Here is a 19,114-nt window from a genome sequence, read left to right as displayed (position 1 = left end):
AGATGTAAAGAGGCCTTTACTCGCTGTCTGGGAACATTCTTTGTGTTGATTTGGGCCATGTTGTGTGAGAATCACAAATTGTGGTGTGTTTGTTGATTTCAACACAACTCTGCGGGAATAGCCTACACTAACGAGTTTGGCAATTTGTAGAGCTGTCAGTAGTTTATTCTTCCAATCGTTGGAATGAGACAGCTGTGCGGTGCTGCCCATTGCAGTGTAATGATACATAATGGTCATGTCGTGAAAATATTTAGGGACAGCTCGCGACTGAGTCCTGACGCGACATTAAATTTATAGTTTGTTCTAAAAAGTTTAATTTCTCCCTTGTTTGTAGTATCGAACGCATAGATGACACTACTTGATTCCTGCTGGGATTTCAAGCTAAAAGGGACTGACGAAAGTTTGTCGGAACTTCAATACACAAAAAAACAATTTCTGTCATGAAAGCGAGACCACCATGGAGTGTGCCATGTTTTTGTTTATGTTTTACATTTTAATTTTGCACAGATAAACCGCGAAAATTATTTCGGTCTCGAGTGGTTCACCCCCTTTTTTTTTTCAAGCAGGCTGATTTTGATTGTGTTTTTATGCAAACTACAAACTTTTCTCAAAAAGAAAGAAAGAAGAAAAAAGGACGGCCGAATGTCACAAAAAACTATCGAAATACAACCTGGCGCGTGTGTTTTCAGTGAAACCAGGCTGTATCTTCAGGGTTTTCGTTAGTTGATTTTTGTTCGGTTACTAACACTCGAGTTTGTTGGATCCCGCGGATCGGAGTTGTGATACTCTTTGGATCGCGCGCAATGTGTTTACGGCGTAAGAAAATACAAAAGAAAATTTCATCGAGTGGCAACCTTGTTTTGTTCATTCACAATGTCATTCATTCATGGCAGTGAGTATACACACATTTTAGAATGAATTTCCAAGAAACGTGGATTTTTTCCAAGTTTTTTTTCTTTTCGTTTCAGATTGTTACCATTGGGATCGCCGGATTGTAGAAGGTGTTCGGCATAAATTTGGATTAAGCGTACAGTATTATCAGCACAACCTCACCTCTAGACATCAGCTGGTAATAGCTTCTTAAAGCGTATTAAGCGGAACAGCTTCCGCTTTCTGATACGGATTTGTTTTATTGGCATTAATTTGTCTGTGTCAATTTCTAAGGACGATTTTGAAGGCTACGAATATTCGAAAATATTCATCTGATCATCCTTTTGATCTGGTCTATTGAAGCTGTGCAAGTTCATGAAGAACTTTGTATTCTGCCCCTGCCAAATGGACATGTTAATATGTATTTTCCGTTTACAACCCATTGGCATTATGGCGATAAAGATAATTTTCATTACACACAAATCATACCACGTCCCATTGCAGAAACCTTGCTCTTATGCGAGGTTAAAGAGTTACATATCGGCTTGACTCACGTACTTTGGCGATATGAAACTTTAGGATATCCAATAGTGGACTCAGCACCGGGCGCAGCGGTAAGAGCATGGTTTGCGGGAAAAAACTGACATCAACCATAGTCGATGATCAGTGGATGAAACTTGCAAGCACCTTCTCCGGACTACTATGCGCCTCCTTAAATTTTATTGACAAAACAAATAGTGTGGAGCCCAAATTTAGTTTCGCCCACAATTTGTAACTGGTAGTAAAGAAAAAATACCACAATTTATAACGTTATGCCAGCTTGCCTCGAGAAATCGTTTGCACAGAAGATTTAACACCATGGAAAAAAAATGTTGCCATGCAATAGCAAACTAGGATTCGCGTCCTTAATGAATTCAGGCTATGTTCACAATACAAATTACCACTCGTTGGGTATAAAAATGCGTACAATGTGTAAAAGTTATAATAGCGATTGCATTTTAGAGTTTACTGAAACGGCAAATTTAGTCTATGGTCGAAAACGACTTGGCTCAAATGGTGATTTTTCGCTACGACGTCTGTTTGGACAAGGTTTGAATGGGTATTGCAGTTTGGATCATCTCGATGATCAACCTTAGGATTTAACACCAGCACCAGCATATAATATTCCTCTTTGCGTGGTGGTAGTAAATCAATTCACAACGTATACGATATACAAAATTTAGTTGATACTGATAGACTATTTAATATCGCTTGGATAAGCCGAGAGAAAATCAAGTCAACAGTATTATTAGCACAACTTCGTCCACTTTATGCGCATCGTTACATACTTGGGCATGGACAGGAACGAGGTCAAATAGTAACACAAATTACAAATACCCAGTATTCGACATTGCCTATCATTCTGCAAGAAAATATACCGTGGTTTGTACCTTCCTATATGCATCCGTTGAAATTGAGTGTGCAAACTAAAAATGGTGCGGAATACAGTTTAAAACCAAATATAATACATTACATACCAGGTATTCAACGTGTCCGTCCATATCATTTAGAATTGGTTTTCGGAATACCTGCTCTAAGTACAGTACAAATATCTTTTGATTCTGATTATATATTCCTGAAGTGGCTGGAATATCCACCCGATGAAATCGAGCCGGTGTTAGTATATTGCCACAGGCATGTCAAGCCGTTTGCTAAAGTGCATTTCCGGTAGGTTAATGACTTATTCTCCACTGAGCTTGTACGACGGCTGCAGCAGTCACTAATCGCCAGGGAATTGGTGGGTGCTGAAGATACCAAGCTTTTGCCTAAAACGCAGCAAAGGTTGCGCAAAGTAATGAGGGTCTTATTTGCTAATGCCGATGCTACATATAAGTCTAATTTACGTGATTTTGATAAATATGAAGTTTGTCGAGAGCTATGTCCACCAGTGCCGAATGCCGCTGAAGCAAAGCCTTCAGTAATTAAAAATTTATAAATTAAATTCTATGTATTTATGTGTTGGGTAGAGGTGGACATGTGCACGCAAATCCACAGCCGATGTGGCTGCGCAATCGAATATGCTAGCAATTAAAACGAAAACCTTGGAAGGGACAATCGAACGTGCTACATTAAGTGACATTGTGCGCGATTTGGACGAGAAATCCTCCACCGCATATTGGGAAAGCATGGTTCGCTGAAGTATTCAACCGCACAATTGCGCACGGTAATGAATGTTTAGATTCTATAACAAATATTATATTTATTAGACCTGAAACTTGTCAAGAAGCCTTGGACCATCTTCTCAGCTACGCATGGCAAGCTAGGGAAGATGAAGACCTGACAGAAGCGGAAAATGAGACTGACGTGAGTTGGTGGAGAAGAAGCAACTTAAGGGAAAATGCAAATAGATCGCAATGAATTTGAGCAATTGAATTCAATTACTCTTATACTGTTTTCACACAGAAACTTAATGATCTCATTTCACCTGCTAATGAAATCGTAAATTTTTTGCTTTCACACAGAAGTAACTGCTCGATTAGTATGAAGGATGAGACAGACAATCATGGCGGAACGATACAAGGTGGGAGCATGGTGACATACCTACAAACAAAAAAAATTCCATGTACTTGTAAATTCGATGGACAAATGTCAAAATCGTACTGCGCCGGTAGTTGATGTATCAAATCAAATAAAAAAGGTTATAATCAGCTGTTCGATGCGGCCACCTTGTATCGTTCCGCCATGCAGACAATGACATTTGCTTTGAAAACTAAGAAACGAAACGGAAGCGGAACGCTGCCAACAGAGTTGCATTGTGCTTTTGACTTCATTAGGCATTCGATTAGCTACTAATGAAATAATAATAGATTCGAATTTTAATGCGTCTTAATGTAGAAAATTGCCTTTATTCTTCAATAAGCCGTTTGTGTGAAATTAGTATTAGGGTTAAACAATTTCAAAGCTGAGGACATATTGCGTTTACTGACGTACCAAATGAAGAGATGTGGTAAATCTGTAAATATTTGTTGTCACGATGAGATGAACTATCACAGGCGTGTTACTGAATTCCTTAGCTGGTAAGTAGGTAGTGACGATAGCTAAAATCACCTTAATTTCAAATCAGTTAATTTAAAAGGTGGAACAACGTTGAACAAAACAACTGCCTCACATGCTACTACAGCCAAACCACAGGAACATGCAGAACCTGCGCACAACATAACGGAGATTGATACGCAAACGGATTTAAAAGGTATGATGTTAAACTATATTCCCTTACGGTAATAAAATATTAGCAGCCCAATTCTAAACGAAAATTCCGTGCGAGTTTTTTCCCTTCTCCCATTCCTCGTATTTTAAATAAAAATTCCTTGTGAGTTTTTCCACTTCTCCCTTCCCTCCTATTCTGAACAATGTTCGAAAGAGAGGAAACCGGTTATGGGAGAAAAGTAGGTATTATGAATGTGAGGGAGAGGGAGATTTCTTTGCCATTTCATAGGAGTTTTTTCCCTAGTTAAATTAAAGGGAATGCATCAAAAATAGTTAAGGGAAACTAGTTCTTTTAAGAAAGAACACTTAATTGTACAAATTTGTGCTAAAATACGTATTTACATTGTACCACAATATTCTCACTGTTAATACAACAGCAACAACAACCACAATATTCTTTATTTTAAGTCGAAAAGTATATCATAAGCAACGGAAGAGCTCTTTGAATATTTGATGTAGCCATCCAGAAATTGCGCAAGGATTTTTTAAGAAGGCTTAGTGAGATTTTGGCATATGGCGAAAGGCGAACTCAACTCGACGCGGCCGCCAGAAAATTGCTTTGCAGAATGAAAGCAGGCAACTCCGGCGGATTTGTGTTATCCCGCCGTCTTCTTCTTATGCTCCTCTGTTGATATTGCTGTGGCACCAATTCATTACTCATTTCAGTGAATACCACATGAAATGCAATAATGTGCATTGTTTACACCTTACTTCTTAATTCCAAACAAATTAGCAACAATAATAAACCTTACAATTTTTTAAACAAAATAAGAAATGTGCAATGAAATTTCAATTGACAAAACAGCTGACTTCGAAAATTCGAAATTCCTATTCCCCAATTTTTCTTCTCCCTAGGAGAAAAAAAAAATTGGAGGAATTTTTCCGCGGGAATAAAAAATCCGTAAGAACAAAATTCCGCGAGAATATTTAGAATTGGTATGTAGATGTTTTAAACAAAATCATGATTATTGATTCACTGGTATTCTGTGGCAGATAGCTGATCTGCGGTAGGGTTCTGTTGGCCTCGTTCGTGGTGAACGAGAGCTGGGTTAGGGGATTTGTTGGCCTCGTTCGGGGTGAACGAGAGCTGGGTTACGGGGTTTGTTAGAGCGGTTGGGAGTCACAAGTCTCCCTCACCCTCACTGGAGGTTGGCAGTAGGACCAATTTCGTGATTGGTCTGGTGGTTTGTCCCCTTGCCGTATCAAGTTCGACGACTCGAACTCGGTTATCGGGGCCATAATGGAGGTTGGCTATCCGACCTAGTCTCCATTCGTTGGGGGGCAGATTGTCCTCTTTAATGACGACTAAGTCCCCCTGTTTGAGATTCGATTGTGGATGCTTCCACTTAACGCGCTTCTGCAGTTCGGTGAGATACTCCGTTTTCCACCGCTTGCAGAAGGTTTGATGCAACGCCTTAAGTTTTTCCCATCGATTGACGAGCGAAGCGCGATTCTCGCTGACGTCAATCTCGGGTGGCGCTAGTAGGTGGCCCCCGACTAGGAAGTGCCCGGGGGTAAGTGGCTCCAGGTTGGACGGGTCATTTGAAGACGGGCTTAGGGGTCGGGAGTTGAGACAGGATTCAATCCTGCACAGGAGGGTGCTAAACTCCTCTAGAGTAAATTTATGATCCGATGCGATCTTTTTGAAATGAGTTTTGAAACTCTTGACTCCCGCTTCCCACAGCCCGCCCATGTGAGGAGCAGCGGCTGGTATGAAATGCCATGTCAGGGTTTGGTGGGCGTACTTCGAGAGGGTTTGGTCGCGCGCATCAACGAGGAATGCCTTGAACTCCGAGCGGAGAGCCCTCGACGCACCGACAAAGTTCGTCCCGTTGTCGTAGTAGAGGTTTTTCGGGCATCCTCGTCTGGCGACAAACCGACTAAACGCTGCTAGAAACGCGGCGGTGCTGAGGTCGCTAGTCGCCTCTAAGTGGATCGCCTTAGTTGCAAAACAGACGAATAGGCAGACGTAACCCTTTGACATGCGGCATCCTCGTCCGCTGTAAGACTTGATGTCAAACGGTCCTGCGAAATCCTCCCCGGTGTTGGTAAATGCCCTGCTAAAGGTAGTGCGTTCCGTAGGGAGGGTTCCCATGAGTTGCGTTGGGGAACGTTTGCGGAATAGCGTACAGGCCTTGCAGTTGTGGATGATGGATCGGATCATGTTTTTGACCCGAGGTATCCAATACTGCGTGCGTAGGAGCCGCAGCATTAGTTGGTTTCCACCATGTATGGAAATGGTGTGGACAAACTGGACTAGGAGACGGGGGAGTCGGCAGGCGTAAGGGAGGATTATCGGCTGACGTTCGTCGACGGGAACGTCTCTGGATGCGTTGAGACGACCCCCCACCCGAAGGACATTATCTTCGTCGATAAAGGGGTCTAGAGAGAGAATCTCGCTTTTGGTCGCGATGGGTTTCCTAGTTCTCAGAGAGCTTATTTCTTCGGCATAGTGGTTGGTTTGGGATATCCTGATGAGGCGGCTAGTCGTAGCCTTGATTTCGCCAGGCGAAATCTGGTGCGACTCTGCTTTAAAGGACGTTTTAATTTTGGATGGGTTCTATTGGCGAATCTTATAACGTAGGAGATTACCCGCAACGCTCTTGATAGATCGGAAAACCGATCAGGAATATCCTCGCTATGGTTGATGTTCGTTGCTACATGCACTTGTACTCGTTTTTCTTCGATGTCTGTGTGGTACTCCTGTTCGCCTTGAGATGGCCATCTCGCTTTGCCTTCTTGCAGCCAAGAGGGTCCCTGCCACCACAAACAGTTGTCGACTAGGTCCGTGGCTGGAAGTCCTCTGATGGCTAAATCCGCTGGATTTGATGCGGACTCGACATGATGCCATGCTTTCGTTCCTACCTTCTCCACGATTTTTGTCACCCTGTGAGCTACAAATGTTGACCAGGAACACGGGGTTTTCGAATCCATGCTAGGACGATTGTCGAGTCTGTCCATAGGTGCATGTTGAACGTGCCTAAGTTCAGGTTCTCCATCACAGCTTCCAAAGTTTCTGCCAGCAAGACGGCACCGCATAACTCCAATCGTGGTAATGAAATTGTTTTTACTGGTGCCACCCTCGTTTTTGCCATGAGTAGACTAACGTATGTCCTGTCGTTGATCTTAGCTCGCACGTAAACCGTAGCCGCGTAGGCTTTTTCGGACGCGTCACAGAAGCCGTGAATCTCTATATCGTTGGTTGGGGTGAAGTGCACCCACCGAGGTATACGAATCCGGTTAATGGCGGGGTACTCCTGCATAAAGGTTTGGCACCGATGTAGAGTGATTGTGGATACCGGTTCATCCCAATCCGTCCCTTCCAGCCAAATGTTCTGCATTAATATCTTAGCTACGATGATAACTGGAGCAAGCCAGCCTAAAGGGTCGAACAGTTTGGCGATGGCAGATAGGATCGCCCTTTTTGTTAAGATGTCCTGGTTTTCGATTGGTTTCGCTGTGAAATAGAAATAGTCGGAATGCGTGTTCCAACGTAAGCCTAGGGTTTTTACCATGCTCGCGTCCTCGAATTCCAGAAAGTCTTCCGTAAGCCTGTGAGGTTTGGGTATGCCCTGTAGTATCCTACTGCAGTTAGATGTCCACTTTCTCAGAGGGAATCCTGCTGACTTTAATGCAGCTGTGATTTCATCGCGGGCCGCGATTGCTGCCTCGATGCTATGTCCCCCTGCAAGGACGTCATCAACGTACATAATGTTTCGCAAGATGTGCGCTGCGGTTGGCAGAGACGCCTCGACGTCATCAGCAAGTTGATGTAGGGTTCTGATCGCTAGATAGGGGGCACAGTTTACCCCAAAGGTTACCGTGTTGAGCTCAAACACGCTGACAGGGTCCTCTGCTTTGAGTCGAAAAACTATTCTTTGGTATTGGGTTTGATTTTCCTTTACCCAAATTTGTCTGTACATCTTTTCAATGCCGCTATTGAAGACGTACTTGTAGAATCTCCATCGGAGGAGCAGTATTGTTAAGTCGGATTGAAGTACTGGGCCGGTGTGCAGAACATCGTTCAGGCTTATGCCATTGGATGTCGGGCACGACGCATTGAATACGACCCTTACTTTAGTCGTTGTGCTTTCTTCTTTGATCACCGCATGATGCGGTAAGAAATAGCAATCAGTTGATTATGGTGTGCACCTTAGTCATGTGCCCTAACGTGACATATTCTGTCAGTACCCTATTGTATTCCATCTGTAGGGCCGGGGTCTTGGCTAGGCGCGTCTCGTTCCGATAGAACTGAGAGCAGACGCTCTTGAGAGATGGGCCCAAACAGACGGTTTTTGGGAAGCTTTGTTTGAATGGAAGGGCGACAGTATATCTTCCATCTGAATTCCTTTCCGTTGTGTTTTTATATAGTGCCTCGCAATAGGCATTATCTTCGGTCAGGGCCTTTTTTGTAGGTACGTTTTCAAGTTCCCAGAAAGCGGCTAACTGTTTGTCTAGGCTAATTTCATTGAAAAAGGATACCCGCGTATTGGTTGGGTGAGGTGCATCTGCACGACCGGTTAAAATCCAACCGAAGACGGTTTCTTGGGCGAGAAGCGTATTTAGGACGTTCTTCCGTATACCGTTTAGTATGATTTGGGGATAAATATCGCCTCCAAGTATGAGGTCGACTGGTTCATTAATGAAGAACCTCTTATCCGCCAGAATCAGATCAGGGAATGCTTGCCGAGTCATTGCGCTCACTTGGCAAGTCGGAAGGTCCCCTGTTAATTGAGACAGGACTAGGGCCACTGTATGGATGCTTACTAAGGGGTCTGTAAGCGAACCTAAGTTAATTGAGCATGATTCCTTTACCTGTGCAGATGGTGTATTATTTATTCCTGACACCTGCACATGCAAACGTTTGGACGGAAGGTTTATTCGCTTCTTTAGTCTTTCAGTTATGAAAGAGCATTCGGACCCAGAGTCTATCAGCGCTCTGGCGGAAAATTTCACCCCGTTGTAGATTATATGAACCCGCGCTGTTCCTAATAACACCCCTTTAGTGGTGTTAGCATGACACGAAGAGACGTTATTAGTATTATCTTGTCTTTTTTCAAACTCCATCCTTGCCCTAGCCTGCTATGAGGTTGAAGGTGAATTGTCGGTGGCGTTTTGAGTCCACCTTTGAGGAGTTGTCTTTGGTTGTGCTGTCGGAAGATGGAGCAAGGTGTTGTGCCTTGCGTGGCACGTGCTGCAATTGAATTGGCTAGTGCATCGTGTCACGGTGTGTCCACCCGACAGACAATTCAGACAATAACTATTGTTTTTGATAAATTCGATTTTTCCTGACGTGGACAACCTACGGAATTTTTGGCAATTTCGTAATTTGTGCTCCGTACTGTTGCACATCTTACATGCCGACTTTGGTACGCTTGCTTGGTAAACCCCAAGTTTCGTAGAATTTTCCCTAGAATTCGAACTCTGACTTTTGGGTGTTTTTGTTGTTTTATTACCCCTAAGATCGGAAACCGTCTCCAATGTCTGGAAGCGATTGGACAGGAATTTGTCCATATCCTCCCATTTCGGGATATCTGTCTTCCGTTCTACGGTCTGTTCCCAAAGAGCCAATGTAGATTTAGGGAGTTTTGTGGAGCATAAGTAAGTTATGATTGCGTCCCAATTTGTGATGTCAATATTATGACATTGTAGCGCAGAAATGCAATTGTTGATCTCACGTTGCAATTTTTTAATTGATGTTCCACACTCCTGCTCGACTGCCGTCAGATTAAATAAAAGTTTTAATTGTGTGTTGACGAGGATACGTATATTTTCGTACCTGTCGCTTAGATTCTTCCAGGCGGTTGCAAAACCCTCGTTTGTTAATGAGCACCTGCCCACTATTTCTTTTGCATCCCCTTGAGTTTTTTGTTTTAGATAATATAATTTCTCGACATCTTTCAGATCAGTATTGTGGATGTATATCGCCGTGAACATATCTCTAAAGGCTGGCCAGGAAAGGTAGTCGCCTTTAAATACATCGGTGTCACAAGGCGGCAACCGCATTTTATGTCCCCGGCGCGAAGAATCTTCATCCTTTGCTTCATCCTTGGCCGGCTGTGGAGTGATGGCTTCGGCTTCATCCGCCACAGCAGACATGCATTGCAGGTAGCATGCAAAGCAACTTTTATTCTTCTTTCTTAATGAGCTGAGCTCGTCTTTGGACAGTTCAGAATTGCTGAGAAGACTTTCATATGTGGACTTGGTCTTCTTCCATAGTGCCCTTAGCTCCTCTTGCAGTAGTGCAAGGGTGTGCTTGTTCCGGGATTCGGCCGGGGTGAAGTTGAAGTCTTGTTCAAACTCTACTATGGAATCAGCCAATCTAATATAAGTCTCCATCGATTTTATTAATTTGAATATTTTGTTTCTTTGAAGGTGTCGAGCTCGGAGGTAAACGGCTTAGTGGCTTTGGTGTAAATGCAACCACAAAAAAAATTATAAGAGTGTTTTCGTTTTTTTTTTTTTTTTTTTAACGTAGTCCAGCTATCAATCCTGCTGTGATTGCGCTGTATAAGTAAAAGCTTTAAGAACGCACGAATTCTGGTCTGATTTAATGTGTTAACGCAGATAGCAATCTTATGTGAATAGTGATAAGCAAAAAAATTTAATCAAATGTAAATTTTGCCGTGAATGTAATGTGGCCAGTGATATGAACCACTTATAGAGATCCTCACGAGGATTGTGTAAGCCACAGATAGAAATCCTGACGAGGATTTAATGTGTATACAGTGATATGGAAATAAACACAGATAGAAATCCTGACGAGGATTTAGTGTCTATAGTGATATAAATATAGTGATATGCAGCACAGGTAGAAATCCTGAAAGGTTCTAGTGTGTACAAAGTGACAGCAAACACAGATAGAAATCCTGACGAGGATTTAATGTGTCTACAGTGATGTGCAATGCAGAGAAGAGAATTCGTCTGCAAATATTTAATGTGTCTAAAGGGTGTGTTGGACACAGATAGAAATATTTTGATAACTTAGCGTGTCTAAAAAAAAGGTTTTAAAAAACGCAGATGTAATCCCAATGTGGATATGTCACAAATCGAAATCCTGTGAATTTAATGTGTGTAATTCTAGAAATTTGAACCACAGATAGAAATCCCCTTGAGGATTTAATGTGCATACAAGTGAAAGTGAAACACAAATAGAAATCCTGACGAGGATTTAATGTGTATACAAAAAGGTGTTATGTGAACGTTGATGAGTATCGCCGAGTAGCCAACCAGGGTATCTTTCCCAACAAAAGAAATAATTTTTGTATATTCAACTTGACGTGGAAAACATACAATTTAAAGTATTTATTAAGAAAAAAGCGATAAAAATACAGCTATATAATATAAGACTCAGTATAAATTGTGTGATCAAGCCACTAGCCACCCAACGTAGTGATACTTTTTTGGCTTTTGGTAATATTTCAGCTCGTAAACTGATTACTAAAGTGAATTCTGTGATAGACAAGCTAAGGCTATCAACCAAGTGAAAATATGGTTCCTGACTAGGAAGTTTTGACAACGCCTGTGACGACGAGGGGTACAATACAGTGCAGTGATGAACGTGAAAAAAAACTAAAAAAATTCACTGACTGTCTGCCTTGAGCGGTGTCGAGTAACCCTTACCACTGGTGGGGGGAATTACCCGATCGTCAAAAGGCGATTGTGTGCTTAAAAACACGAAATCTAGCAATTTCACTTGCTTTGCCTCTTTTTGTAACTATCACACAGCGCACTTTTACGTAAAACACGTAAATTAAATTTAAAAAAAATATGTGCAATACCAAGCAACCACGTACCTTGTGTTTTCGATGTGATGCCGATGCTAATAGACTGTATGTGATGTTGATTAGTGGACTGTTTGATGTTGTGCGCTGACGTGATGTGATTCTAATGGATGCGATATATTATATTGATTTGATTGTGATGTTGTGTGATGAAGCTAATGGACTGTATGATATAATGGATTGTATGATGTGATGATGGACTGTATGATGTATGCTACTGTTGATGTGATGATTTAGAGGTGATGAATCGCCTGTATAATGTGATGATTTTATGGCAGTATGTGTGCTGTGTGATAGCGAGATGCCAAATGTTGTGCTAGTTAGTTTTGTTTCGCTGATTACTTTTTCCAATTTAACACTTTTATAAATAATTTTTCTTGCTTGGCTAATAATTTCCAATTATTCCGCTGCGCTGATTCTGGGGTAAATCACCTATGTTGTCTTCAAATTTTTGATTTTCTCGGCGCGTAAGGACCAAATGTTGCGGGGGGAATGTGGCACCCGTGTCGTAGGGCGCGATCGCACGCAAATAAAGAAATAAAAAAGGAGAAGAATTAATACCGAGTAACTAACAATATTTATTCAGTTCATCAACAATATAAATTTGTTGCTATGTCTATTATAAATAGAGGAATTATTTTACACACCAAGTGGAGATTCACTATTATAAAAAATGTTTAATGACACATTCGTGCCCGGAATAAATGGTAATGCAAACAACCAGATATATTGCAAAATTGTTGCAATTGCAAATTGTGAAAATATACAAAAATGGCACTTGGCAATTCAAGGTTTAAAATAGTTATTTGCACTAGATTGTGAAAATATAAAAGGTTTGCACTTGGCAATTCAAAGTTTCAATAGTTATTTGCACTGGATTGTGAAAATATAAAAAATTTGCACTTGGCAAATCAAAGTTTAAATAGTTATTCGCACAAAACAAATGAGAATAATTATTTGCATATCTTAATTCACTGACACTCGCACTGTATAAAATGGTTGGTTTTTATCTTACTCACCTGGGGCTCGCTGCTGACTCTTAGACGTTCCAAATAGAAAAAGAAAGTTTAAAAAACGAAAAAGGTCCGCACCACCTGCCGATAGCTAACTTTCGTCGAGTTTTTCCCCTTTGAAGTTAGCGCTCGGCAGGGGTTGGCCGTTACCGGTAAATAATAAAATTGCCAAGAATGTGCATTAGGGTGGTAGCGAATATTTAGGCTGGTGGCCTAAACACTTATTATATTTTATTTTATTTTTACTTATTCTAAATTAAGTTTCATTTTCATTGTAGTACTTTATGGTACACGATATTTTTTTTTTTATTATTACCTGGGGCGTAAAGAAACACAGCAGATGGTTTTCCAACACGGGAACTGGCAATTGACCATGCGAGAAACATGGGTTTTCTAGATTAACAACTTCCCTGTCCAATGAGTCATATGTGACTCACAACAGCGTATTGAAATAAGTTCATGGGTCACCTGTGACTAATTTTTTTTATACAAATTAAAGACGCTTTCTTGGTATGAACGTGTCGTTATATATTTGTGAATTCTATGTGAGCGTATATCAAAAGACCTAAACTTTAGGAAAATGAAAGAAAATTTCGAAATTTTTTTCTGATTCCCATTTCTCATTATCTTCGATTCTTGTATGTATATACTTCTAACTTCAATTAAACAAAAAATAATACACGCTTTTGAAATTTATATATATAAATTTACCGTGATTGTGATTCGAAAATTTAAATGATTTCTTATGGTCACATGTGACTCATTGAACGTGGTAAACAAAATTGTTTTTGCTACGTAGTAGGAAGTAATATTTGACAAAATAAACTAGCCAAAATGAGGTAAATATATGTCGAATTATTTATAAAAATAATATTTTATAATATATATTCATATTATTCAATTAAGTGATACAAAAAACAAGTAAGGAAGGCTAAGTTCGGGTGTAACCGAACATTACATACTCAGTTGAGAGCTATGGAGAGGAAACTGAACCTAGGGTAACCCTGGAATGTGTTGTTTGTACGATATGGGTATCAAATGAAAGGTGTTAATGAATATTTTAAAAGGGCGTGGGCCTTAGTTCTATAGGTGGACGCATTTTCGAGATATCGCCATAAAGGTGGACCACGGGTGACTGTAGAATTTGTTTGTGCGACATGGGTATCAAATGAAAGGTGTTAATGAGTATTTTAAAAGGGAGTGGGCCTTAGCTCTATAGGTGGACGCCTTTTCGGGATATCGTTATAAAGGTGGACCAGGGGTGACTCTAGAATGTGTTTGTACAATATGGGTGTCAAACGAAAGGTGTTAATGAGTGTTTTAAAAGGGAGTGGGTCTTAGTTCTATGGGTGGAGGCCTTTTCGAGATATTGCCATAAAGGTGGACCAGGGGTGACTCTAGAAATTGTTTGTACGATATGGGTATCAAATGAAAGGTGGTAATGAGTATTTTAAAAGGGAGTGGACCTTAGTTCTATGGGTGGACGCCTTTTCGAGATATCGCCATAAAGGTGGACCAGGGGTGACTCTAGAATTTGTTTGTACGATATGGGTATCAAATGAAAGGTGTTAATGAGTATTTTAAAAGGGAGTGGGCCTTAGTTTTATAGGTGGACGCCTTTTCGAGATATCGCCATAAAGGTGGACCAGGGATGACTCTAGAATGCGTTTATATAATATGGGTATCAAACGAAAGGTGTTAATGAGTATTTTAAAAGGGAGAGGCCTTTTCGAAATATCGATATAAAGGTGGACCAGGGGCGAGTCTAGAATTTGTTTGTACGATATGGGTATCAAATGAAAGGTGTTAATGAGTATTTGAAAAGGGAGTGGGCCTTAGTTCTATAGGTTGACGCCTTTTCGAGCTTTCGCCATAAAGGTGGACCAGGGGTGACTTTAGAATTTGTTTACGATATGGGTATCAAATGAAAGGTGTTAATGCATATTTTAAAAGGGAGTGGGCCTTAGTTCTATGGGTGGACGCCTTTTCGAAATATCGATATAAAGGTGGACCAGGGGTGACCCTAGAATTTGTTTGTACGATATGGGTATCAAATGAAAGATGTTAATGAGTATTTTAAAAGGGAGTGGGCCTTAGTTCTATAGGTGGACGACTTTTCGAGATATCGCCATAGAGGTGGACCAGGGATGACTCTAAAATGCGTTTATACAATATGGGTATCAAACGAAAGGTGTTAATGAGTATTTTAAAAGGGAGTGGACCTTAGTTCTATGGGTGGACGCCTTTTCGAAATATCGTTATAAAGGTGGACCAGTAGTGACTCTAGAATTTGTTTGTACGATATGGGTATCAAATGAAGGTGTTAATGAGTATTTTAAAAGGGAGTGGGCCTTAGTTTTATAGGTGGACGCCTTTTCGAGATATCGCCATAAAGGTGGACCAGGGATGACTCTAGAATGCGTTTATACAATATGGGTATCAAACGAAAGGTGTAAATGAGTATTTTAAAAGGGAGTGGGCCTTAGTTCTATGGGTGGACGCCTTTTGGAAACATCGATATAAAGGTGGACCAGGGGTGACTCTAGAATTTGTTTGTACGATATGGGTATCAAATGAAAGGTGTTAATGAGTATTTTAAAAGGGAGTGGGCCTTAGTTTTATAGGTGGACGCCTTTTCGAGATATCGCCATAAAGGTGGACCAGGGATGACTCTAGAATGCGTTTATACAATATGGGTATCAAACGAAAGGTGTTAATGAGTATTTTAAGAGGGACTGGGCCTTAGTTCTATAGGTGGACGCCTTTTCGGGATATCGTTATAAAGGTGGACCAGGGTTGACTCTAGAATGCGTTTGTACATTATGAGTATCAAACGAAAGGCGATAATGAGTATTTTAAAAGGGAGTGGGCCTAAGTTCTATAGGTGGACGCCTTTTCAATATATCGCCATAAAGGTGGACCAGGGGTGACTCTATAATGTGTTTGTACAATGTGGGTGTCAAATTAAAGGTATTAATAACAATTTTAAAAGGGAGTGGTGGTAGTTGTATGTGTGAAGGCGTTTTCGAGATTTCGACCAAAATGTGGACCAGGGTGACCTAGAACATCATCTGTCGGGTACCTCTAATTTATTTATATATGTAATACCACGAACAGTATTCCTGCCATGATTCCAAGGGCTTCGATTTCGCCCTGCAGAACTTTTTCGTTTTCTTCTACTTAATAATGGTAGGTGTCACACCCATTTTACAAAGTTTTTTTCTAAAGTTATATTTTGCGTCAATAAACCAATCAAATTCCATGTTTCATCCCTTTTTTCGTATTTGGTATAGAATTATGGAATTTTTTTCATTTTTCGTAATTTTCGAAATCGAAAAAGTGGGCGTGATCATAGTCGGAGTTCGGCCATTTTTTATACCAATACAAAGTGTGTTCAGATAATTATGTGGACTGAGTTTAGTAAAGATATATCGATTTTTGCTCAAGTTATCGTGTTAATGGCCGAGCGGAAGGACAGACGATATACTGTCTATAACAACTGGGCGTGGCTTCAACCGATTTCGCCCTTTTTGCCCAAAAAACAGTTACCGTCCTAGAATCTAAGCGCTTACCAAATTTCACAAGGATTGGTAAATATTTGTTCGACTTATGGCATTAAATGTATCCTAGACAAATCAAATGAAAAAGGGCGGAGCCACGCCCATTTTTAATTTTTTTTTTGTTTTTGTATTTTGTTGCATCATATCATTACTGGAGTTGAATGTTGACATAATTTACTTATATAAGGTAAGTGCACCCATTCCCGTGCTAGCCCCCAAACTCCGTGCTATTTTTGGTAAAAAAGTTTGAAGCAGAAAAATAAGGAAATGAAACAATTTTTCTAATAAAAAAAATTTAAGAATAGATCAAAACTGTTAACATTTGAAAATTCGTACTTGTCAGTCTCAAAGATACATTTTTTAAATAAGATTTGCGTTCAATTATCAGTTGACTATAAACTTTTGTACAGAAGGCATGCGTCAGTGTATATCGTTAGTGGAACTGCTAAGAGTGTTGTGACAAATTCTTAAGAGTTTTACCTTTAATTGGTAAGTATTAATATATAATTTCCTTCAGAAATTAAAAGTTTTAAGTGTTTTCGATATGAATTCATGTATTAAAGCCCGCGTATAATAAAAAAGTTATTAAGAATATTAATTTTAAAATAGCACGTAATTAGGACCATTATTTTTTTGAGGTGCACCTATTTACGTGCTTAGAACGGAATTAGGAACATTTAGATCTTATGGTTTTGTTAATTTTTTATAATAAGATGTATATTTTTATAAGATTTGCAAATTATAATAAGTAACTAATTTCATACACATTATCATGGCCTATTTCCATGCAACTATTTTTTCAAAACTACGGGAGTTTACAAAGCCGAAAGTTATGGTCGAACAGCTAATATTTGGGAAAATTATACAAAAAGTTAATAAAGAAAATATTAAAAATTTTGTCTAAATATCCTTTTTTGTATGCATATATACGGATTATAATCATATAAAATATTGTCTCAATATAATAATTTAGAAAAAATTTCTTTTTGGTACCTGCTGAAGAGAAAACGCATAGCCCGGAATTAGGCTCATTAATTTTGTGCATGTTCCTAATTACGTTATACTATAGGAGTAATTAGGAAATATTAATGGGTTGTTCTTTCGTAACATTTTTTCACAGCACCGCATATTTTTAGTGATATAATAATAGAACAGGACGCAACTAGTATCATAATATGCCGAAATATTCACCTACTTGTTTACAGTAGCTATTGAGGCTGTGGAAAAGGGCCATATGACCTGCTACAAAGCATCAAAAATATATGGAATTCCCAGACAGACGTTATTGGACAAAATCAAGAAGAAGTATACCAAAAAGCCAACCTCAGGTCCCCTTCCAGTTCTGTCGACAGAAGAAGAAAATATTATCGTTAAATGGATTCATCATTTGGCGGAGTTGGGCTTTCCTATAACTAAAGATCAGCTTACAAACTCCGTGGGAAATTTGGTTAAGGAACTCAAACGGCCAAACACTTTTACAAATGGTATTCCAGGAAGAAAATGGTTCAAAGGTTTTTTAAAAAGAAACTCGTCCTTGAGCCAACGAATGTCTCAATGCTTAACAGCTTCCCGAGCTTCAGTAACGGAATCTTCCATAAGTAATTGGTTCGAGAGAGTCGAGACTTATATGAAAGACAATAACTGTCTAGATGTACTGGAAGATCCATCAAGGATCTTTAACTGTCAGCATTTTTCCTGTGCCCAAAGGTCAAGCCGTTTTATTTTTGGATGTGCACGTATCCCATATATCTCTACCTCTCAGCGAATTTTGCAAGAAACATGGCATTATCATAATTGCACTTCTTCCAAATTCAACGCATTTGTTACAGCCCATGGATGTTGGAATTTTTCACTGTTTGAAAAGCGTTTGGAAAAAGGAAGTACAAGATCGGAGAATTACAAATAATGGACAGCGAATGAAACGTGAAGATTTCGGTCCAGCTATAGATAAATGTATAACATCGTCGATTACTACTGATGTGATACAGAGTGGTTTCAGAGCTTGTGATTTGTATCCATTCAATACAGATGCAGTTGCTTACCATAAAATTTAAAAAACGGGCATGCAAAATCCCATTATTGCCGAGAATGTTGAAGATGTGATTAATAGTGAAGAACAACAACCACATCAATGTGACCTGATGAAATTATTTGAAGAGCGATTAGAAGATGAGAAAATAAAGTTATTTAATGAGTGCGATGGAATATGGACTGTTGATATTAAAGACGAAAATTTGTACTACTTTTGGAAAAATTTGAAGAAGGAACTGAGTCCCGAAGGCAATGGGATTGCGCCTTCAAGCGGGTTTACTATTCTATTGGCGGGCGGGTGTGGCTTCACTATATCGATGACATGAGCATTGACTTCCTTGATTTATGTGGGAAAGTAATTGACTTAGATTCTACTCAAAATGTCCCTATGAGATGTTCAACTCCAACTTGCAACGTAATGGATACTCAATCTTATGTGCACAAAGAAATAAACGCTTCTAATTTAGCCGTTGAAAATGGTGCTAATGATGCTTTAAAGGACAATCAAAATTACAATAACAGGTTGATTGATAACCTCGTGCCACTTAATAACGATTTGCTTGTGGATAGCTTAACCTCCAAAAAGGAGGAATTTCCACCACGCTTCAAA

General features: G+C 39.9%; 1 pseudogene; it reads left to right on the top strand.

Moving 5' to 3' along the window:
* The window catches only part of LOC137245958 (GPI transamidase component PIG-T-like), a 39,070-nt pseudogene extending 20,543 nt beyond the window's left edge, over window positions 1–18,527 (top strand).
* Window positions 18,528–19,114: the final 587 nt, after the last annotated feature.

This window comes from Eurosta solidaginis, chromosome 3, assembly GCF_040869045.1.
Source record: "Eurosta solidaginis isolate ZX-2024a chromosome 3, ASM4086904v1, whole genome shotgun sequence".
In the NCBI taxonomy this organism is placed as follows: domain Eukaryota; kingdom Metazoa; phylum Arthropoda; class Insecta; order Diptera; family Tephritidae; genus Eurosta; species Eurosta solidaginis.
This window is presented reverse-complemented; position numbering and strand designations above follow the sequence as displayed.